At 38.7% G+C, this 24288-nt stretch overlaps 2 protein-coding genes across 2 annotated transcripts in view; one reads left to right on the top strand and one right to left on the bottom strand.

Annotated features, from left to right (window-relative positions):
- Positions 1 to 17331, bottom strand: part of ZNF280D (zinc finger protein 280D) — a 296194-nt gene extending 278863 nt beyond the window's left edge. Inside the window, exon 1 of the mRNA XM_057306150.1 lies at positions 16518 to 17331. The gene's annotated coding sequence lies outside the window, so the exon portion shown is untranslated. The remainder of the gene's footprint in view (positions 1 to 16517) is intronic.
- A 153-nt stretch (positions 17332 to 17484) lies between these two features.
- Positions 17485 to 24288, top strand: part of TCF12 (transcription factor 12) — a 374787-nt gene continuing 367983 nt past the window's right edge. Inside the window, exons 1-2 of the mRNA XM_057306207.1 lie at positions 17485 to 17641; positions 17811 to 18119. The gene's annotated coding sequence lies outside the window, so the exon portion shown is untranslated. The remainder of the gene's footprint in view (positions 17642 to 17810; positions 18120 to 24288) is intronic.

Here is a 24288-nt window from a genome sequence, read left to right on the forward strand (position 1 = left end):
TTAATGTGGAGGGGTTTTTTTTGTTTTGTTTTGTTTTGGTTTTTTGCCTGTGTTACTTCTGGGATATCTCCACCCTTTTTGTTGCAACCACTTTCCTTCTTTATGTTGATAAGTTCTCCTTCATGAAGTTCTTAGGCTGTACATCTAGAGTCTTTCAAACAGTGGCAGTGCCAACATTCCCACCGTCAGCTATTTCTTCTATAATTCTATTTATGTTCAATGTGAATTTCACTTCCAGCCGTGTTATTTTTGGGTTATCTGCTGTACTGTTGGCCGATTCCCTCTTTTGATTATCCATTTTTATAAAATGTCATGTGAATTTATCACTGGGAGACCAGATTGCAACACAACTACACACTTTTGCTGTGTGTGTATAAAATGAATAACAGATGCAGAGTGATCAATCACTGATAGACTTTGAAAGAAGGGATTCAGTTGGTCACTGATCACAATGTGCATGTGTTATTTATGTGGTGATTTGTAGACTGAAGACCCAGCAACGAAGTTTGTACTTTATGCAATTACTGAACCGAACTAAATCATGGTAACTGAAACGTGAATGGTGACGTTCAGGACTGGATTATTTAACTAAACCATGGTAACTGGAAATCATGCATGTCAGAACCATGCAAAGTGAGACCTGTGTAGAATCCAGCTGAGGGCTGCTGAGGAAATCTAGATATATCTATGCAACATTCATTCCCTTCCTTTCATACCTCTTCTTTCTCCCCACTTTTTAGCTATTTCATTTCTATTAGTATCACCTCTAGAGAGTGTTAACAGTAATTTGCAAGGCATCCTAAATTAGTCAGTTTTACTACTGATAATTTTGGTTAAATATCTGACCTAAAATGGGGGTTTTAAATTATCCTCAATCATATATTTTCTGTCCTGTTTTCATTTCCTATAACCATGGTCTGCTGAATTAACATTGCTGTAATAATGTTCTGTCATAAAGGACTTTTATTATAATAAATTCTGTGTTGTTCAACATCCTGCCAATCAGAATTATCTTTTCATTCATTCATTCGGTAAATATGTGCTAGGCACTGTACCATGTGCTTGGAATATTTTGTATCAGCAAATAAAACGGGCAATAATCCTTGCCCCTGTGTGCTTACATTTTAGTTGGTAGTTGTGAGGGGCTGGACCATGAGGCAGTAATAATGAAGTCTGCTACAGTGCTACCATGTTGTTAGGCTATGATGATATTATAAATAAGACAAATAAAGATATTCAAGTATATGTTTTTTTAAAAGGATTAGCAACTTTGGCAAGGTGATCAAAATTAATACCACTAATAAAATGATATTATGAACATCATGTACTTTCTTTTTTATTTTTTTAAAGAACTTTATTTTTTTTAGAAAGGAAAAAAGGGGGGAGGAGCCGGGGGAGAGGGAGAGAGAGAATCAAAATCAGATGTTTAACCAACTGAGCCACTCAAGTGCTCCTGACATCATGTACTTTAGATAGGATGCCCTAAAACGGGCATAATATCACTATGTGATATTCTGGTCAGATATGTGTGACTTTAATCCAATCCTGATGAAACTTCAGACAAATCCCAAATTATAGACATTCTATACAAAAGGAAGTATCCTCCAAAAATGTGAATATCATAAATGCTGAAGGTTTTTTTTTAACATCAATTTTAGGGGTGCCTGGGTGGCTCAGTCATTAAGCATCTGCCTTCATTCAGCTCAGGGCGTGATCCTGGCGTTCTGGGATCGAGCCCCACATCAGGCTCTTCCGCTGGGAGCCTGCTTCTTCCTCTCCCACTCCCCCTGCTTGTGTTCCCTCTCTCGCTGGCTGTCTCTCTCTCTGTCAAGTAAATAAATACAATCTTTTTAAAAAATAAATAAATATCAATTTTAGCATTCTTTATTGCCAGGAATTTTATACCAAAAGATCATTATTCACATTTCTGTATCTGCAGCAAATTTTGACTCTATTTACAGAATATCTTCTTGAAGCATGCATTTTGACACTGTTTTGGGGACTGTCTTCACTTGAATTACATAGCAAACAAAGCCTGAACAAATTTGAGGACTGGCACTTCGTTGGGAGATGTAATCCAGGGACAGGGAGAGTGAGGAAATAAGCAAATGAGGCCGAAGAGGGTGCATTACTAATCTGACCACAGTTTCATGAAGAGATACGGTAAGGATGTCTTTGGGAAAATCATACCTAGAAAACAAAAGCTTAATTCTGATGTTTTGCTTTATTTATTATAGTGTTTATTCAGTGGCTTTACTGAGCACCTACTCAGTACTGAGCACCTGGCTTAGTATTAGAATACCACTGAGGATTTCACCCTAAGTCACCTAATTCTCAACCGCATGGATATATCTACACCTTGTGTTGAGTTTTTCTGTTCAGAAGTCCTTTCAAGTCAAATGATTTTCTATCTCCTTTTTACTGAGAAGAGCTAAATGAGCAGTTGAGGTTCCATTTCTACATAGGAGAGGCTTAAATGGTTGGAAGTAGGTCTTAGAACTTGTACTCCATGTAAGAATGAAAACTATTTTTTTTAAGATTTTATTTATTTATTTGACAGAGAGAGAGACAGCCAGCGAGAGAGGGAACACAAGCAGGGGGAGTGGGAAAGGAAGAAGCAGGCTCCCAGAAGAGCAAGGAGCCCGGTGCGGGGCTTGATTCCAGGACCCTGGGATCATGCCCTGTGCCAAAGGCAGACACTTAACAACTGAGATACCCAGGCCCCCCTGAAAACTAATTTCTTTTTTTTTAATAATAATTTATTATTATGTTATGTTAGTCACCATACAGTACATCCTTAGTTTTTGATGTAGTGTTCCATGATTCATTATTTGCATATAACACCCAGTGCTCCATTGAAAACTAATTTCTTGACCTCTCTTGATTTAAGCCTTTATAATATTTACCTTGAAAACTACTATAGACTTATATTCAGAAGAAAGTAAAAAAAAAAAAATCATTCTAAAGCCAAATAGAAAAATGTGTGGGTATTAATATGTTTTGGGGGATACCCTGAGTCATTTCCCTCCATTGGTTAAAAAAGGGCATTTTTAAGCAAAATGGTGCCACAGTAAAAGAAATTTGTTTTTGCTATTCCTCCACTCTCCTCTTTTTCATGTTTCTTCCCTACCCCCATAGACATAAGGATCTTAAATATTCATGCTGCCCTTGCCTACCTATGGCAACCCCTGATCTTGCCTTTTCTAGACAGTGCTTCATTTTATTTATTCTTTTATAGTGCCTTTTATACTAACCTCCTGCCATCACAAAGTGCCATAGACTGGGTGGCTTAAACAATAGAAAAATATTTTCTCACAGTTCTGGAGACTAAAAGTCAAGATCAAGATGCTGTAGGGTTTGTGTCTGATGAGAGCTCTCCCCTTGAGATGCAAATGGCCACGTTCCTACTATAGACACCTATGGCCTTTCCTCAGTGAATGCATGGGTGGGGGAGGTGGGTGGAGAGCAAGTTCTCTGGTGTTTCTTCTTATAGGGACACTAATCCTATCAGAAGAGAATCCCACCCTTATGACCTCATTTAACTTTAATTACTTCCTTAGAGACCTCATCAAATACAGCCACACTCAGGGTTAGGACTTCAGCATGTGAATTTTGGGGGGATGCAAACATTCAGTTCACACCATCTCTTGTTGTAAGTCTTCTCTCAAATCTTAACTTTCCCCTAGCATAGCCTTAGAGACTTGTTTTGGCTAGGTAGCTATTGTGATGAACTAATCTGTCAACAGACTAGTTCTGCTCTTAAAGAGTGATTCACACAGGAAAGCAGATAGAGTTTTATCTGTTAGAGAGTATCAGTTTGAAAGAAGCATTTTATTAATTCATCTAACCATCAAGCGTTGCTGGCCATGCTCAGCCCTATACCCAAGCATTTGCTAGATGCTTCAGAAACGTAGGCATGTGATGCCTAGGCATCTATTTTTTCCCCATTTCTGGCATATACCATTTTGGATTTCTCATTATTAATGGTATCATTGAAGTTCAGAGAAGAAACTTCAATAACAACGAGAACAAAGATAGGCATGCCTGGGTGGCTCAGTTGGTTGAGCGTCCGGGTCTTGATACCAGATCAGGTCATGATCTCAGGATCCTGGGATGGAGTTCCGTGCTCAGCACGGAGTCTGCTTGCCTCCCTCTGCCTGCTCCTCCCTCCCTAAAATAAATAAATCTTTAAAAAAAAAAAAAAAAGAATGGGAACAAAGATATACAAATCATACTTTCTAAATTTAAGTTCTAGTTCTATATAATTTATTAATAATCCCAGAAATGAAGACAATAATAAGCCTTATACTATGGTGATTTGTGAGGAAATTGATTCACTTATTTTGAAATATACTGTGCCAGCTACTAATTTATTGCTTCTCAGCTCTAAATTCCCCCTTCATTCACTCTCTGCAAAAACTCCCCCTTAAAATGAGCACAACTAAACTTTATCAGTAGAGACCATGGGAAGGACATTGCAGAAAGAAGAGGGTTTCTCTTCCTGGTTCCTGATTGTTGCATTTTGCCTTTTCTAGTTCCTGCTGTATCATCTATCAGTGGTGCAAGTATGTGGGGAGGAACTTCTGGCTCTGCTCCAACTGTATACCCAAAGTGCACAGTCCCCCAGCAACCTTGCAGACCCCAGCCCAGGCCCAGTGACCACCTCAGGGTGGTTACTCCAGTGCGGGCACCATGCACTCTAAGCCTTGTGCTCACAACAGGGCCTCAACTCCCTCTAAGCCTGACAGCCTTGGCTCACCTGCACTAGTGAGGGAGACCAGGTAGGGCGCTCTTGCAGCAGGCAAGAGATAATGACATCTTTTAACTAGGGTTATTGAAGTAGAGATAATGAGAATGGTTGGTTCCAGATACAATTTGGAATTAGAGCCAATAAAACTTACTGATGGATTGAATGTGGGGTGTGATTTAAAGTGAGAAACTAGATATTTGTACCAAGCAATGGGATAAACAATAGAGGCATAATTTATTGAGATGGAAAAGATTCAGGGAAGTCCATTATTTGGGAAGTGGGGAAGGCAGATGGAAATCAAGTTATCTATTTTAACCATGTTTAATTTGAAATAATTATGAGACATACAAGTAAAGATACTGAGTAAGCAGTTCGATATACTAGCCTAGAACTCAGGAGAGAAAAGAAGGTTGAACATACAAATTAGAGTCATCAGCATTTAGATGGTTTACTAAGCCATGGCTCTGGATAGGATTACATGAAGTGTAGATAAAGAATAGAAAGAAGGAAAAAGAAAGGGGAATGGAACAGAGGGGAGAGGAAGAGACAGTTCTGGAATAAATACAGAGCAAGCTTAGGAGAGAGATTGAACCATCAGCTGTGGTATTAGCTTGTCATGGGTGATCCTGGTAAGAAACTTTTTAAGGGTATCAGTATAAACAAAACCAGTTTAACACTAATAACAGCTCTAGACCTCTGAGGGCTGCTTTTTTTCAAATCTTATTGATTGCACTAATATCTTCTATTCCTTCAAACCAACCATCACATTGTTACACTAAACCACTTGGAACTGTACTTTCCTTCTTTTATTTCAGCCATTGGTTTGTCAGCAAATTGGAAAGCACAGGTGGGAACTGATGACATTTGAAACATTTTTATTTTCAGGCATTTATACCATCTTTGTTACCATTTGAATTTCAGGTCTTGCTCTGACAAACTCAATTTTACCTGAACATTAAGTAAATGAAAATCAGCCTGGGAACTGTGAGAATAGATAGGGTTGGGGTCCTCATGTCTGAGATGTTCTTGGCTCGATCTGAGCTCTATCCAACATCATTTGCTCCACCTTGCTTCTTTCAACATTAAGCATATATTAATTGAACTCCTTTCCTTGCTCTAGTTTCTTCATACTATTTATCATTACCTGACATTATGTTATGTAACTTATTTCCTTATCTGCTTACTGTCTGTCGTACCCTGGCTCCCATGTAGAACAAAAACTCCACGAAGTCACAGACTTTGTTTTATTCATTCCTGTTCTATATGCTGTCCTTGGACGAGTGGCACATAATTGGTGCCCAATATTTGTTGAACAAATGAACTTACCAGAAATTAGCTTGGTTAAAACAGAAAAAAATCACGTAGTACAAAAATTAGCTTGTTTCCTCCTCGAAATTAAAAGGGATATATTATGTAATGATTGAACTATGGTAACTGGTAATGAATACACACAGTACACAAATGTTAGTACAAGTCCTGACAAAGCTGTTTAAAAGATAGTATGCACATCAGGGAGTTCACAGGTTACTCAGGCTTTTGTCATTCTCTCTGAAGCTGGACAGTGTGAAAGGGAAAGGTCTCTCCTTCTGTTTATATTTGTACCTTCAGTGTGAGAGCAGCGAAAGAGAACAAACATGGTGGGGGAACATCTGAAGGTCAGCTTTAGGGGCACCAGATTAGGAATGAGCTACACAGACATCTCACATCCATCATTCATTTATTCATTCATTCTGTATCTCTCTCTTTCTTTCTCTCTCTTTGCTATTCTCTCTTGTGTTCTGGCTCCCCTTGACCAACTAAAATACCCACCCTATCCCTAATTTGCCTTCAAAACGGTATACCTTTCTCCAGAACAGATGATCTTAACCAATATGCTAATTTTTAGAGTCTATTAAGCCTATCAACCTATTGTCGGTTTTGCATGTTGCCTTCCCCACCCCCTGCCCCAGTATTCTCTCTTTTGACTTTGTTTAATTGGCTCCAGCATAGAGACTGGCACTACATAAATGTTAGTTCCTGTTTCTCCCTCCCTTAAGACACACATAGATGAAGGGGCACCTGGACAGCTCAGTTGGTCAAGTGTCTGACTCTTGATTTTGGCTCTGGTCATGATCTCAGGGTCATGATGTCCAGCCCAGCATCAGGCTCTGTGCTGGGCATGGAGCCTGCTTGAGATTCTCTCTCTCCCTCTGACCCTCTCCTCTCTCTAAAATAAATAAATAAAATACTTTAAAAAAAGACACACATAGATTAAGCATCTTCTTCAGACCAAGTACACACCAAAAATTAAGAAGACACAATTTTACTTTCAATGAGCTGATACTCCTGCCAGGATAATAGCAGTGCTGGTGTTGATACGGATGGAGTTAATGTGGTTTTATTTATTGAGCCTTCCTTCCCTGGCTCCTGGATCAGGGAAAAGTAGAGGCTTGTTCATTTCTATCACCTTTCGTGAACATTAGCATGTTTTATAAATTTTATGATTACCTTATTATACAGTTTGTATTGACTATAGATTTTGTGTACAGATACCTTCAAGGATTGATTATGTAACTTCTTTTTCAAAAAGACTCAAAGTCTGACTATAATCCTGTCACAGTGGCCTGGTTTCAGTTTTTGGAATATTCCAAGCTTCCCCTTCAAAGCCTTGTTAATGCTCTCAGTATGAGCCTCTCTGCCTGGAATGCTCTCCTCTTGGCTCTTAGGCACAGCCAGGTTCTCCAACATGAAGCCACCATAACCATCTTACATAACAGCCAATGCTATCACTATACCTAATCATAACACTTATTTGTTTCCTTTGTGAGACTTGACATCATTTATAGTTATTTCAATGACTTGTTTTTAGGTTTACTGTCTTCTTCACGAAACTGTGAGGCAAATCTTGTCTGTCATGTTCATAGCTATACTCCCAATGCATAGCAGAGTACCTGGCATATAATAGTTGTTGAGTAAATATTTGTCAAATGACTGGTTAAGTAATGAGAAAGACAGCAAAAGAGGGGAGGAAAGATGGAGAGAAAAAGAGACCTGCACAATCCTCAATCATCTTGCTCTTCTGAACTCTTGAAGGGTCTACTGTCTGTTAATCTTCAAAACTCTTTCCTTGTATACCTCCTAAAATAATGCATTTAAGTGATACATGCCTCACATGTTTAAGTTGATATCTATAATTTTGCATCCTAAGTTTAAGTAAATGCAAACAATAAATATCCTGTATATTATAAATAGCATTTAAAATAAATCTATTACACAATATTCTTTGAAATTTATCCAATGGGACATAAAGACAATAAAGATTTAATATCCACCACTATTCATTTTTAAAAGGCACAAACATTCAGCCATACCACTCCTAGACATCAGTTGGAAAGTAGTATAGAGGTCCCCTGAAAGACATATACAAAAGTACTCATAGCAACTTTATCCACAATAAACAAAAACTGAAGAAAAAAACAACTGTTCCTCAGCAGTAGAAAGGCCAAGTAAATTATGGTACATACATATGTACATACATACATATATACACTGGGATATTATGTAGCAATGATTCTCCAACTCTTTGGTCTCAGGACCCCTTTATACTCCTAAAACTTACTGAGGACACCAATGACTTTTTAAAATCCATTTGGACAGTTCTATCAACATGTGTCATATTAAAAACTAGAACTGAGACATTTTTAAAATGTTTATTAACCTAACAACAATGACATGGATAAACCTTGAAAAAGTTATGCCAAGTGAAAGGAGCCAGACACACATACACACAAATATTGTGTGATTTCACTTATTGGAAGTACCTAGAATAGTTAAATTCATAGAAACAGAAAAGAAAATGGTGGTTGCCAAGGGCTAGGAAGAAAGGCAAACAGAGAGTTATTGTTTAATGCATAAAGAGTTACAGTTTGGGAACAGAAAATGTTCTAGAGAAGAATGGTGGTGACAACTGCATAACAATGTGAATGTACTTAAGGTCACTTACCTATACACCTAAAAATAGTTAAAATGGTAAATTTTGTTATGTATATCCTACCAAATTAAAAAATAACAATAATAAATCTATTCCATGTTAAGGTATATATTTTTATATATGAGTGTATCTTCCAAATAAAAATATTAGTAAGAAGTAGTAGCCTTATTTTTAATTATTGGCAAGTCTTTTAACAGTCAGGCTTAATAGAAGACAATTGAATTTTGATATCTGCTTCTATTTCAATCTGTCACAATGAGTTCTTTTGTTAAAGTATATGAAGAAAATCTGGCCTTACAAAAATATATAACGGAGAAGAGAAAGATTATTTTAATAATCTTCTCAGAAAATTCTGAATTGCCTTCTTTAATACTACATCAAAACTTGATAAGTGGTAATTTCTTAAAATACTGGTTCGTTAATATATGCAGATCTTCCAAATACTGACATACTTCACTGTATGTCAGAAAAAGCACATTTGTTAATATCACCACCAATCTCAACAGAAAAGTTGTAAAGTACTGGGAAGATATTAAGCCCAGGATAGTGAATATAAATTTTCCAAAATTCCACTTTTGCTCGAAAATGCAAATTTTATCAATGTCAACAAATATAGTCAGTTGTTTGCCTTGAAGTAACAGGCTCACTCCTTTTTTTTTTTTAACAAAGTATCTGCCAAACACTTGTCTGAGTAATCATAGTTTGCCCTTGTTTTTTTCAAGTAAAAATGAAGTTCTAGGAAAAAAACCAACCAGTTCAGTTCACAATTCAGTTGCACAAGTGCTTTGTTTTTTATACAATCATCATACTCCTATATGCAGCAGAAGTACTTCATGTGTATTTTCCATTTCATCATATATAATATTAAGAAGACACGTACTAGTCTCAGTAACCTATGAATGGAAGGAAGCTTCTTCAATCTAATAAAAAACTATGAAACACCTATTTCTAATATCATAACTAATGATAAAAAACTGAATGTTTTCCCTTCCAAGACTGAAAACAAGGCAAGGATATTTGCTTTCATTGCTTCTACTCAACATTGTACTCAAGAATCTAGCCAGTGCAATAAGACAAGAATTCATCTGTGAATAAAGACAGTTTTATTTCTTTCTGTTCAATCTATGCGCTTTTTATATATATGCGCTTTTTTATATATATAAATTATATATAATAACATTATTATATATAATTTATATATATATATATAATTATGAGAAATAATTACCAAAAAGCTGCTAGAATTAAAAAGTGGATTTAACAAATTCACAGGATATAATATAAAATTATATGTAATTAACAACTGGAAACTGAAATGTAAAAAATAAAATTTTCAAAAAATAGAAAATACTTAGGAATAAATCTAAGAAAATTTGTGCAAGATTTTTGTATCCTGTAAACCATGATATATTCATGAGAGAAATTTAAAAAGATATAAATAGAAATTTAAAAAGATATAAATAAACATATACCATGTTCATGGATCTAAAGATTTAATTTTTTTAAGGTGGAAATTTTCCCCAAACAAATCAAAATCCCAGTCTTTTTGTAGAAATTGACAAGCTAATTTTAAGCTTTCCATGGTAAACCCAAGCATCCAGAATAACCAAACAACTTTCGAATTCTTTTCCTCTTGAGTTCTTTAAAGTGGGTATGACGTTTAAAACAAGGGCTTAAAACAAATTGGCTGTCAACATAGATGTTATGGACATTAGAAGAATAGTAACACAACACTATAAATAATATTACGACAACAAATTCAACAACATAGATGAAAAAGACAAATTTCTTGAAATTTACCACGTGCCAAAATAGGCACAAGGAAAAGCAGAACAATAAACAAATTGAATTGTTATAAAAAACCTTCCCCCAAAGAAAACTCCAGGGTCAGACAGTTTCACTACTGAAAACACTGAAGTTACACAAATGATTTTCAGGAAAAAGTGGAGGAAAGAACACTATCCAACTCATTTTATAAGGCCAACAGTTATGGGCTGAATTGTGTCCCCTCTCTCCAAAAACTCATATGTTGAAGTCCCAACTCTTAGTACTTCAGAATATAACCACATTTGGAAATAAGGTCTTTATTATGGTGATTAAATCAAAACAATACTGTTAGAGTAGGGTCTTAATCTAATATGACTAGCGTCCCTATAAGAGGAAGAAGAGACACCATGGGCACGTGGTTGCATAGAGAAAGGCCATGTGAAGACACAGTGAGAAGACGGCCATCTACAAGCCAAGGAGAGAGGCATTAGGAGAAACCAAACATGTCAACAACTTGATCTTGAACTTCTCGCCTCAGAACTGCGAGAAAATAAATTCTGTTGGTTAAGCCCAGTCTGTGGTATTTTGTCACAGCAGCCTTAGGAAACTAACATACCAACATAAGCTGAATACCAAAACCTGACAAAGATGATATTTAAAAAATTACAGACCAATATCCTTCATGGAAAGAGAGGCAAAATCCTTAACAAAACACTAGCAAATCAAGCAGACCATACATAAAAAGAATAACACTTCAGGACTCAGTAGGATTTACCCCAGAAATGCAAGACTAGTTTAAGAATTTAAAACCAATCAATGTAATTCGCTAAAAAAGATAACCAATATGATGATTTCAATAGATACAGAAAATGCATTTGACACAATCCAACATTCGTTCCTGATAAAAACTTTAGCAAACCAGAAATAGTAGGGAACTTCCTCAAATGAATAAAGGCATCTATAAAACACCTACAGCATAATTAGCAATGAAAGACTGAATTGTTTTCCCCTACAATGGGAACAAAGCAAACATGCCATTATTACTATGTGTATTCAACATTGTACTAGAAGTCCTAGTCACTGTGAGAGGAAAAAGGAAATAAATGTCATTAAGATCGAAAAGGAAGAAGTAATATTGTCCCTATATGCAAATTACTTGAATATTAATGTAAAAATCCTAATGAGTCTAGAAAACAATTACTAGAACCCATAAGTAAATTTAACAAGGTCACAGGATACAAGGTTCATATATAAGAACCTATTTAAAGCAAGCATTAAACATATATCTTTATATACTAATAGCAAACTATTGTAAAATGCAATTCAAAAATCCACTCTGTTTACGGCAGCACAAAAAAAATAACTATGCATAAATGTAACAAAAGATCTTTATATTAGAAACTACAAAAGACAGTTGAAAGAAATTAAAGAATACCTAAATAGAGAAATATACCATGTTCATGGATTAGAGGATTCAATATTAATATAACAATGCTCCTCAAACTGTGGTATTATTAAAGTATAGATATATAGGTCAATGAAACTAAATACAAAGTCTAGAAACAGACCAATAAACATACAGTCAATTTTACAAAAGTGCCAGTGTGATTCAATGGAGAAAGTCATTTTTGCAATAAGTAGTGCTGTAGCAATTGGACACTGGACATCCATATTAAGAAAAAAAAAAAAAAGGACTATTGATCCTGAAGTCACACCATATGCATAAATTAACCTGAACTGGGTCATAGTCCTACACGTAAAACCTAAAATTATAAAACTTTTGGAAAAGAACATCAGAGAAAATATTTGTGTCCTCAAGGTAGACAAAGATATTTCAGAGGACACAAAAAGTATGGATCCAAGGGGGGAAAAATTCACGCTAAGGTGCCAGCAGTTTTAACCATCGTTGCTTCTGCATCGTGAATTAAAACATCAATGCACTGAAAAAGGCAAATAAATAAAATCCTAAATTATTATGAAAATAATGACTCATGGACCCTCCCTGAAAATTCTCAGGCAGCACCCCCCCACACAAGGATTCTCAGACCACACTTTGAGAATAGCTATTTTGCAATAATTAAAAAGAATGGACTGTGGTGTATGCAACAATGGATGCATCATACAGACATAATGTTGAACAAAAGAAGCCTGGCAGAAAAGGGAGCATACTGTATAATTCAATTTATACAACTTCCAAGAACAGGCTAAAGTACTCTATGGCATGAGAAGTCAGAATAATGGTTATCTCTGGGATAGGGGAAGGAGATTAACTAAGAAAGGTCATAGTGGGAAGGGGGATCACCTATATCTCGATTTAAGTGGTGGTCTGTGCATTTTACTGTATGGATGTTATACCTCAATAAAAATACAAAAAGAATTTTATAAACAAGTTCTTAATCTTTAACAGTTTTATATAATTTCCCCCCTTGAATTTATATTTCAATTCCACTTCCCTGCAGAACATTATTCTAATGAAACATATGTCTATATTTAAGTCTTTTGTCAAACATACTCTAGTACCTTTACACAACAAAACCACAGGCATATTCTCAAGCCAGTCAACTTCAGGGAAGAAGCCATAATGAAGCTGAGAATCTGAGAATTCTAGTTTGAGGACGATGGACCATAACATTTATTTGGTATCTCATACTTAATTGTTAAATACCTTTCATTCTATATATGGCTTATTTCACTAGAAAGTTTCTAAAAGGCAGGATGCATCTTGGATCTTCCATAGCCGAGGGCCTGACACATAGTAGGTGGCTCACTGATTCATTTTCTCATTCACTCATGCAACAAAAATTTCTTCAGCATTTTATTTATGTTTAAGGCTTGCTAGCCTCTCTGCCTATAATGCTGGGTAAGTGAAGGGCTCAATAAATTCCCATTGATAATTGATTGATAATTTTCAGCTACATTTCAGAAAGAGTATAATTCTCTTTCTCCCCCAAATTCCAAGTACGGGTGCTCTACCTGTCTTACTAACCCTGTTGTAAAAACGGGAACACCAAGACACTGAGATTAATTAACTGACTTGTTTAGGGTCATGCACTTCATCATGAGTCAAGTGAAGATTAAAACCCTTAGAGGTTCTTTTCTGGACTGAGGTGCTAAGGGAATTCATTCAAATTGACTAGAGTTCATATTTCATTTAAATGCTCTCATTTCACTTCTGCTACATCCACCTTCTCTGACTTGTATTTTAGGACCTGCAGTCTGAATTGGTTTACTTCTACTTCAGACCCTGTCAGGATAAATTAGACACTGAGGGTCCACGACACCATCTGAAGTACAAGTGCTATTAGTTGAAAATACACAAGCAGTTTTATATTTCAGTATTGTATAGCAATTCTTTGGAGAACCTATTTTCTATTAAAAATGAAAGTGGGAATAATAAACCTAGGTGAATTTTGAAAATGTTAAAAAATTTGATTTTACTATATATCCTCAGGTAAGTATAGCCAAAGGAAGGCAGAGTAATAGTAAATATTTTTATCTCCTGCCAATGCATCTACAAACCATTCTGCTGAATAAGATCTGGCAGGTTCCTGACTGTGAGCAGAGATAGGGTAACAACTCTGATGATACATAAACTGGTATCAGATACAGGCTCCATTTTTTGCTGTAATCATCCATCCATAGCCTAGCCCGCTCAGCTGACAAGACATGTTATTAATAAAATGTACTGTACCACAAGTGCATTGCCCTACATGGTGTTTATCTTGTTGGAAAGTGTAATTGTCTGAAACAATAGCCTCTGTGAAAAGATATGTTATGAGCTGTGTAAAGAGCAAAATAATTTCGACTAATAGTGGTAGTTGTTAGTGAAGAATTAAACCATAGATTATGCTGCACAGACTTAACAACTCAGCCTTGCTTTTAAGGTTCCTGTGAGATAGCCTTGAATTTCATGCCACACCTTGTGGATAAATGAAGATCCTCCACCAGAATGTAAACTCATCGAAGGCAGAGAATTCCAACTCATTTGCCAATGTCTCACTAGCACAAAGTGCAGTCCTTGAAAGAATTGACATTTAATATTAGTTAAGTAAAAAAAAAAAAAAAAAAGAATAGGGAAGAAATGGAACAAGTTTCAGGTTCAAGACAATAACAGTGTTCTACCAGGTTGTGACTCAGAAAAATAGAGTGGGATCCAAACTCCAGGAGACTGGTATTAGTGGAGAGAGAGAGGGTAAAATGGAAGCAGTCTGAAATCAAGTCGCTGAGGATACCACGTGGCACTCCCATATTGCTGAGGCAGACAGAGAAGCCCTGGGTATAGAAAAGGATGAAGCTTGTCCTTGGTCCCTACTGCTCTCCCCGCCCCAGCCCCACTGGATAGGATCCAAACAAGTTCTTGCATCTTTCAACCTGGATTCTCCTGGCACAACAAAAGGAGCTTTGGATCTCTAATTCTCACTAGTGGAATGTTGGGTGGAATAGCTGGCAGGTGACTGCACATGGCTTAGGGACCACTGTGACGGGCTAGGACAAGAGCAAGGCCTTAGAGAGGTAGGCAGATGGAGCGTCAGATCCTGAAATGGAGCCTTTCCATTGGGATAGTAAAAAAAGTATACGAAGGAAGATAGAAAAATTTAGAAGTGATGGAGGAGAGTAGATACAGAAACATTTTGAAGTAGAGGAAAGGAAGGTTGAAGGAGCCTGCTGAGACCTCAACCACAGCCACTTTTCCTTATTTTTTTCCACAGCAAAATTTTATGTTGTTTGGATTATATCCTCCCACACGCTCACAGAAAGTGATTTCTCTCTCTCTCTCTCTGTCTCTCTCTCTCCCCAGTGTGAGAGGTAAATTATGTTTGGCATCATCCTTTTTACAAACTGTTAGTTTAGGATGTGTATGTGACACAATTCTGCCCGATGGGACTCAGTTCTGCCAGAGGCCTTTAGAAAATAGGGTTATCCTTCCTTTATTGTGAGAAAGAGAAAGACAGAAAGAGGTGGGAGACAATATCCCCCTTCTTTGGGCAATGCCCTTCCTGCACCTGATGCCAAAAAAGCAGAAGCTATGGTACAGCCTTGAACGGAGATGGCAGGAGAGAGTGTCATCGGAGAATGGCAGAGCAGAAAGAAGAAATCCCCTTGGGTCCTCGACACCAACCTTGAGTTACTCAATTAACCAATATAGGAACAACTTTCCTTTGAACTTATTTGATGAGATAATAAATTCCTTCTCTTTCAAAAGCCACCACTAGTCAAGTTTTCTGTTGCTTGTATTTTGTTGATAGCTTGATCTTTTCTTGTAAAGGTGAGAGCATGTGTTTGAATGTGAAATGTGGGATTTGAAAGTTTGAAACATATTTCAGCTTTCGTCTATAGCCTCCCTCCATCTTTCTCCTCCCCCCCCCCCTTCCCCATGTCTACTGGACTCAGATGAGGGCCAGGGGTCACCAGACTGGACGCAGAAAGACTTCTCTATTTTTCAAGATTTAGTCTTTCCTAGCTACAGCCCACTGTCTTTGGCTCCTTCTTCACTAAGGACATGTTCTGTCCCAGGAAACTCCTCAGTCACTGCAGGAAACAGGTTTTTTGGGCCTTGCCCCAAGAGTTCCACAGACATACCCAGATATATCTGAACCCCAAGCCACAGCTTAGACTCAAATGGGGAGCCCCAACCACAGCATCATTCTGTACCTGTAGCTAGCGATGCTTTGTGGAACACAAGTGGAGAATGAAAATGGCCAAGACTTAGGGATGGGAGAAAGTCTGCGAATGCAGGAATTAGCATGGCTTTACTAGATTATAAATCTTACGAAGACCACTTAGCACCCAGCACAGAACTCAGTTAGTCTCAACACATGTGTATTAAATGTAATTGAAATGACCAGATTGCAGGCTGAAGGTCAAATGGCTTCCTTTTACAGAATCTTCTATCCAGAGAATGCCTTTCAACCACCACCACCACCACCACCTTCCCCCCAAAACAAAACCTTCAATGTTTTCACCTCTGTTATCTAAGTCTATTTTTTATAATACACTTTGAGACAGGCAGCAAGAATAGTTTTAACTTACCAGGAGGAAACGAAGACACAAAGAGATGATCTGACTTGGCCACGGTCCCAGAGGGCATCCGTGGCAGAGCTAGGATGGTCGCTAAGTCCCTGGGGGCTCTCAAGCCATTGTTCTGATGTCCCTGTATGTAATTGTTTTGATGGCAATTTCCCTGCTTCTCTCTCACTGGCCTGCTAATCACGCATGTCAATCACATTCAGGACGGCCATGGGCCTAAGGGTCAGCCACAGTCTCAGGAGGACGTAATTCAAAAGGAAAAACAAGACACAATAGCGCACTTTCTCCTTCAAGCATGTATGTCAGTTGTGGCCTCGTCTAAGTCTGACAGTGTGTGGAGAGAGGGTTGCATTTTTTTTTTCTTCCCGGTGGAGAAAGGATGTATCGAGTGCTCTGACCACAGCAGAAAGCCCAGTGAGAAATCCACCAGTGTAAGATCCTCTTACTAGAGAACACTCAAGGATATTGCAAGAGTTCTCCACCCACTCTCTAAAGAATCAGGAGGGGTGTCCTCTTTCTTCCTCCTCAGTGAGTCTCTGTAGCTTCACTCCATCTGTTAGGCAAGCCTGGACGGTGGAGCAGTAGTGTAAACCTTGACACAGATGCTAATTACCCTTCCCCTACGGACCACTTGGCCTTCTTTCCTCATTTCACTTTCACTTTAGAGAGCAGCATCTGGGGCCCACGAGACGGGGTTCCAGGCCTGGACCTGGAAAAGGCCCCGAGGAGAGGCGCGCGTGCGGCCGCCAGGGCGGGGTGGGAAGGGGAGCGTGCGCGGGGTGGAGGCCGTTCGCGTGAGGCGTGGATCCTGGAATGTGCGTGTGCGCGGCCCTCGAGCACCGCCCGCGCGGCGCCGATTGGCCGGGGGCGCGCGGCGGGGGAAGCCCTTGGCTAATCTCCTGCCACTCAGCCGGGTCGACGTCGGCGCCGGGGCCGCAGCGCGGCACGCGGAAGGACAAATAGTCCCCGCGGCGGCTCCGCGCGCCCCTCCACGGCTCGGCTCGCCCCGCCCGGGGCTGCCGGGGCCCGGAGGCCCGGGCGGCGGGGGAGGGGCGGCCTCTGCGGCAGCTCGACCCCCGCTCCCCTTCTTCGCGGCCTGAGGAGTGGATGGCGCTCCCTTGAGAAAAGTAATTGGATTCCCGGCTCCCTCCAGCCGGAATCGGCGGAAATCGGAGGCTGAGCCTGCAGGTTGGGGGGCGGGGGGCAGAAGAGAGGTCGGGGAGCAGCCGCTTGGGAAGGAAACTTGGTGAAAGCACCACTCTGCCCTGACGTGTTGGCGTGCTTGTTTCTGTACAGGCCGCGGTAGAAAGCTGGGTGGTAAGGAAGGATCAACGGAGATGACCCCTGGTGCCCCAACCACCTGGCACGTGACTCTTGCCCCTCCAAGTTGTCATCATTCCGAAATTCACCTGGTTGCTGATCTCCGGGAAGAGAAATAATTTGGAACGTTTGAGTCTTTCAGCCACCACCACCTCGTTTTTCTCTCAGAGCTCTACTTGGAGCTAAGATGGAGAAAGAGCCCTGCCAAATCTGGGATCGGAGATAACTCTTGTTAACCGGGTACCTCGGGAGAAAATAACATTCTCACCAGAGTCATCCAGGAAGGTATCTCAGGTCCTTGCTTTAGCAGTAGCGAACTTCCCTAAACTGTCGTTCTTTGGGGAGATGGAGCAGAAGTGGGAGCCTTAAGCAGAGTTTTTGGCTGAAATGATAGGAATGTGCTAGGAATTTAAGTGACTAACTCATCCCTCTTGAGATTGGTTTTTCGTCTTATTTACCATACTTCACTCATTCATTCATCTTCAAGCTTTTTTATGGGGGGGGGGGGTTCTATGTGCCATTCTCTGATGTACTTACCAGGGGTATATCAGTGAATAAAACAAGTCCGTGCACTCATGGAATCCGTTATAGTTCAGGCAATACATGCAAAAACAAGTAGATACACAATAAAATGTCATGTAGTGGTGAATGCCATGAGGACAAAACAGAGTAGAAGGACAAAGATACAGGTGAGAGTAGTGTGGCTTTTTAATACTTTAGGTAAATTGATATAGAAAGGCCTTTTTGATGAAGTCATGTTCAAACGGTGGTCTGAATGAAATGAGGGAGAAAGCCAGGCAAATGTATGGGGGAAGGAACTTTCCAGGCAGAGAAAAGAACAAGTATGAAGGCTCTCAGGTCAGAGTGTTTGGGGAGCTTGAATTAGCGGGAAGCAAGGAGGCCAACATGAATGCTATGCAATGAGCAGGAAAACAGAGGTGGTCTTTCTGACTTCCTTCTTCCTCTGCTCCGATCTAACCCATCAGAATAATCATTCTAAATCTTCACTTTTAGTACATCTCTTGGTGCTTCGATAGTTTCATGGCTGTATTTTCTACTCCATTAAATTTAAATTCTTTTGACTAATTGTCAAATTCTTGCCCCAATCTAGTTCCCTCTTAACCAATGAACCATTTTTCAATCTACTCCTTTAGTTTCAGTTATGTCTGTCTCTCAAGTATATTTATGTTAACTTATTCCTATGTATATTTGTTTATGGATCTACCCTCACACAACCTAGTATTGATTCAGTAAGGATGTATAGTTGAAGGTGACCTAAAATCCAACTCAAATTGGCTTAAATAGAAAAGGGAATTTATTGGCTCACGTTAACTGAACAGTTCAAGATAGTTTTGTTAGACATGGCTTGGCTGAAGAGTTCAAATTATGTCGTCAAGATTTGGATTCTCCCTGATACGTTAGCTCTTTCCTCTGCTGTTGGCTTAATTCTCAGGCTCCACAAATGAACAACCAGCAACTCTAGGCTCACACTATCCTCACTACCAGCAAAGGTCAAGAGCCTATTCCTAAACCAATCACTGTTGCCAGAGAAAGAGATGCTCAGATTGGCCTGCACCGATTGATAAGCCCATCTCAAAAATTGAGTCCACCAGTAACACATGAATGGCACAAGAAGGTGCTTTTAGGAAAATAGGAGTAGGTTATCAGAGGAAGGGTGGATATGTCCTGGGAAATGAGAACAGCAGACATACCACACATCCCTGTTCTCTTGATTCTTCTCAAACATTCTTCCCACTATATATGCCTTCAAAATGTTTATGCCTAGTCAATGCAATATTATTTACCAAAAAATATGCTCACTTCCTCCCCAAAGAGAAATGATCCAAATTCTTATGTAGTTACCGAAGATAACTCCCAAGTCCAGGACAGCAGGGTAATAAGCATGTTTCTCTATTATAAAACAGTATAGTTCCTCAAGGTCTAGTAACCTAAATCTATGAGATAAAATTAGCCACAAAAAAAAATTAGCTACAAAATACTTAATACATAATGACAGAAAAAGAAAAGAACAACTGCTATGAAAACTCATATTTGGAAAAATGACTAATGGCAAACACATAGTGGTCTTTAATTCATAGCATATATCATGCTGGACAGAAACACCAATGGCTTCCTACCATGAGAGAGGAGAAAGTTCTTTGATCAATACATCTGGCTGCCATATGTTCAACTATTGGAGATTCTCTCATCTATTGTTCCTCCGTGCCATAGCTGTAATGGACATTGGGGAGTATAATCCTTCTAGGGAACACACCTCTTTAACATTCTCTTTCCTGATACAGTGGTGATTGAAAAAAAAAAACAACCAAAAACCAAATTGCTATTGCAGAGATAATTAGCTTTTACTACCAAATAGCTCTGATCCTCTTCTGTTATGTAGAATTGTTGCTAGAAAGTAGCTGCATAGGCAGGGACTACATTTTCCAGCTTCTCCAATTAATCTTGGTAAAGTTGTATAATTAATTATCTCCTTCGGGAATATGAGTGGAAGTGATGTGAATCACTTCTTGCCAATGTGGTTAAGAAATAGATATCTTTTCTATGGTTTCTTTTTCTTCCTCTAGCTGCACTGAAAGGACTCTAAGATCCTAGAGAATAGTCATAAGAGAGCCATGAGATAGAAGGAGTTTGGGTAGCTGAATGACCTTGCAGAAGGCCACTTGCTAATCAGGAATACTGATATTGGACTTTACAAAAGTGAAAAGTAAACATCGGTAGTGTTAAGCCAATCAAACTTCTGCACAATGTGTTACAATACTTAGTGCTAAGCCTAATACTGGCCTTTATTCTCCAGACTTAGGATTTCTCCCACCATACAATTTACTTTACTCTTTTTTTTTTTTTTTAAGTAGGCTCTACACCCAATGTGGGTCTTGAACTCATTCCCTGAGACCAACAGTCCCATGCTCTACAGACTGAACCAGCCAGGTGCCACAATTTTCTTTACTTCTTACTAAGCTTCCAGTCTATTTGCACCTGGCCAATTTCATGGGGAAAAAACTCCGAAGTTAGATGTGATCTTAAGCTGCAGTCTTTGCATCTAGATTCCAACACGGGTATTTTTATCTTTCCATAATACGCCTTCATATACTCCCCACTTAGTGGCCTCCGTTTTGGTTTCTGCCTGAGAATAATTTGAAACAATACTAAAGGAAAAAAATGAAAAACAAAAAAAACGAAACAATGGCTACTAGTTTTGCAAGGGGGGACATGGGCAAAGTGGTGCTGGAGGGAGTAGAATGGGGTAATGATTACCTTCCTAAGCAGGCAGGAATTGCTTGAGAGAGGCCTGGGTGTGTTCGGACTTCTCCCAAGTGCCAATCTTTTCCATTTTTTGCCTTCATTGGCATTAAAATTCTCTTGGGGCTTTTCCAACTCTAATGGCTTCAGATTATTGAAATTTCTGTCATATTTGATTGCAGCCTTTAGCAAAAATGGGCACTTATAACAAAGCAGTATTTTTCCCTCTCAGGCTTAGATAAATCAAGTTCAATCCTAAACTTGAGTCTTTCTTATAGGGCCTAACTGAAAGCCAACATGCCAACATGTAATAGTATCTGCACTCTAGTATCTGACCTTTTAGTAACATTTTTTACATTTCATACTTGATAGGCACGTGTTTTGAATTCTAGTATACAACAGGTGCCACTTTAATGTACTACTTTGCTATTGAATTCCCAGCCCAATATAGATGAGGCCTCATCTGAATCAACTGATTCAACATTTTAAGATCTTTCACTTACTAATCCCCACTTCTGGTACCAATTTGTGAATTGTTAGAGCTATTTTAGTTGCAGGTGACAAAATAAAAAACACAAACTTAATTATACAAAAAAGAATATATTGGCTATTGGCTCACATAGCTAAGGAACTAGTGATATATTTAGCTTAAGGCATAGCTTGATCCAAGGGCTTAAGCAATGTCATTAGAATTCTATTTCGTTTCATCTCTTGGCTCTCTCTTCTGTGTTGGCTTCAATCTCAGGCTCCATATGGTGGCTCCTGGCAGCTCCAGTTCACATAATCCTTACTGTTAGCAATCTCAGTGGAAGAGTACGTGCCTTTTTCCCAGAAGTGCCAGCAATAATCTCCTTATATTCTATTGGCTTTGATTAGGACATGTGACCAGAAGAATGATTACTCATGTTGTTAAGAGTGGAGTCCAGTCTCCCTAAAAGACATTGACTGAGAGTAATAGAGGAAAATAGGGTATGGTTACAAAAGAGTGAATGTCTTTTGACAACCAAAAAATCAAATGTCTCTCATTAGATACCAATGTGAAGTGATTCCTAATTGCTTCATATGTGTTGGTTTTCTCTCCTTCACTGGACTGTAAGTCTCTCTGGAGCAGGATCATGTATTATATGTCTTAACAGTGCCAGCCCAGCAGGCAGTCCTTAGATACTGGCTGATTGATTGCCTCTTCGTGTAACACTAAAGATGGCACACCAAAGAGGGTAAAGAGAGCTCAGGAAAAGGATGATTTACAGAGATGTGGGAAGGGTTAAGGGAACCCACTAGCAGTGGCCATTTAACTGGTAACAATGAGAAGACTTAAGCCTGAAGGAGCAGGGGAAAGGAACTTTTTTTTTTTTTTTAAGATTTTATTTATTTATGTGACAGAGAGACAGCCAGCGAGAGAGGGAACACAGCAGGAGAGTGGGAGAGGAAGAAGCAGGCTCCCAGCGGAGGAGCCCAATGCAGGACTCAATCCCCGAACGCCAGGATCACGCCCTGAGCCGAAGGCAGACGCTTAACGACTGCGCTACCCAGGCGCTCCGGGAAAGGAACTTTTAAGAGCTATAGTTTAGAAGGGGATGTCTGACAAACGCTGTGACTATAAATAGAGAAATGCAGCCACTGCCAAATGTGGCCCAGGAAGGGACTGGGGAATAAACACTTGTCCTCTTTTCCCCCACTCTCCAAATTTCTGTTGGTACCTCCCATTGGCCAAACTCAACCAGAAGCTATAGGGTTTGGATGATAGATAAAGTCTGTAGAGGTCAGCCTTCAGATAGAGCAAGGCAAATAGATGAAAAATGGATCTGGACGAGCAAATGGAAAATAACCAGGACATCCTTGTTATATTCCTTAAAGCAACCCTCAATAAAAACTACTCCTGTTTTGTAAGTGTTAATCATATAGCCTGATTTCCCAAGAAAATGTAATTTTATCTTTTCCAATACACTTGTTAAATATATAACTAATGTGGCTTAATTTTTATAGCATTTCAAGACTTTAACATTCATGAATTCATAAAGCATGAAAAATCTTTTGTTAGCCTATGTAGTTAAAAAGCTATCATCATTGTACCGATATGGAACTCCTCAAGAATACAGTACCTGGTAATCCATCAGAAAGCCCTGGCACAGAACTTGTCAAACAGTGACAAATTTGATAAATGTTTGATGATTTGAAGAATGATTAAATGAATACATTAAAGCATTTAGAGCCAGACTCTAAGTGGGAAACTAGATAGGTTTTCCTTGTTAAAGTTGATGCTAACTAAATAATCTCTACCAATCCTGTTTCTTAAAGTCTGACATTGGCTTAGCTGTTGATCAACGTCTTATCTCATAGAAAACGGAACTGCAATAAATTTTCTTTGTTAACCTCTAGAAGTAAGAAGTTTTATAATTAACTGTCATGCTAATAAACTCACTATAAAGTCCATTCCAGTTAAGGGACTATTACTTATCGTAATCAAAACTGGGTTTCCTTATGGAATTGTCATTTAAGTGTAAGAAAAATAAATGTATTTGCTTCAGTATATAAACTGGCATTATAAAATATCAGTCCAAACTGTTTCTCTAACAGATTTTAGTTAAGCCAAAAATCCACACTTTGATTCTTTGGCAATCTTGTGTATATAGGCCTTGAGCAGTTTACAAAATGTTTTCATATGAATCACCATTTAGTCATACAACAAATAGTACTGAGTACCTACTGCGTGTCAGACATACTCTCTGCCCTTGTAGAACTTACAGGGTAGAGCATTGTTTCTCAGACCTTAATGAGAATGTAAATCACCTGAGGATCTTATGAAAATGCAGGTTCAAGATCATATTGCTAACTAGCTTCTGGGTGCTGCTGCTGCTGCTGCTGGTGGTCTAAGGACAACATTTTGAGTAGCAAGAACCTAATAGGCTCTTTAATTCTCACAACAACTTCATAAGAAATTATCAGTGTTTTTTTATTTTATTATCTTGAGTACTTGTACTATGTACAAAGCACTGTGCTATTAACACTTCAATAAAGATAAACAGTTCAATTGCACAAAGGCCTTTTGGAAACTCACCATATAGAAGGAAAAAACTAGTGTAACAAATAATTATGAATGTGTGATTCTATTTATATGAAATAGCCAGGAAAGGCAAATCTATAAAGACAGACGATAGGTTGGTGGTGGGAATGAGGATTAATTGTAAATCAT

This window comes from Ursus arctos, unplaced genomic scaffold, assembly GCF_023065955.2.
Source record: "Ursus arctos isolate Adak ecotype North America unplaced genomic scaffold, UrsArc2.0 scaffold_36, whole genome shotgun sequence".
In the NCBI taxonomy this organism is placed as follows: domain Eukaryota; kingdom Metazoa; phylum Chordata; class Mammalia; order Carnivora; family Ursidae; genus Ursus; species Ursus arctos.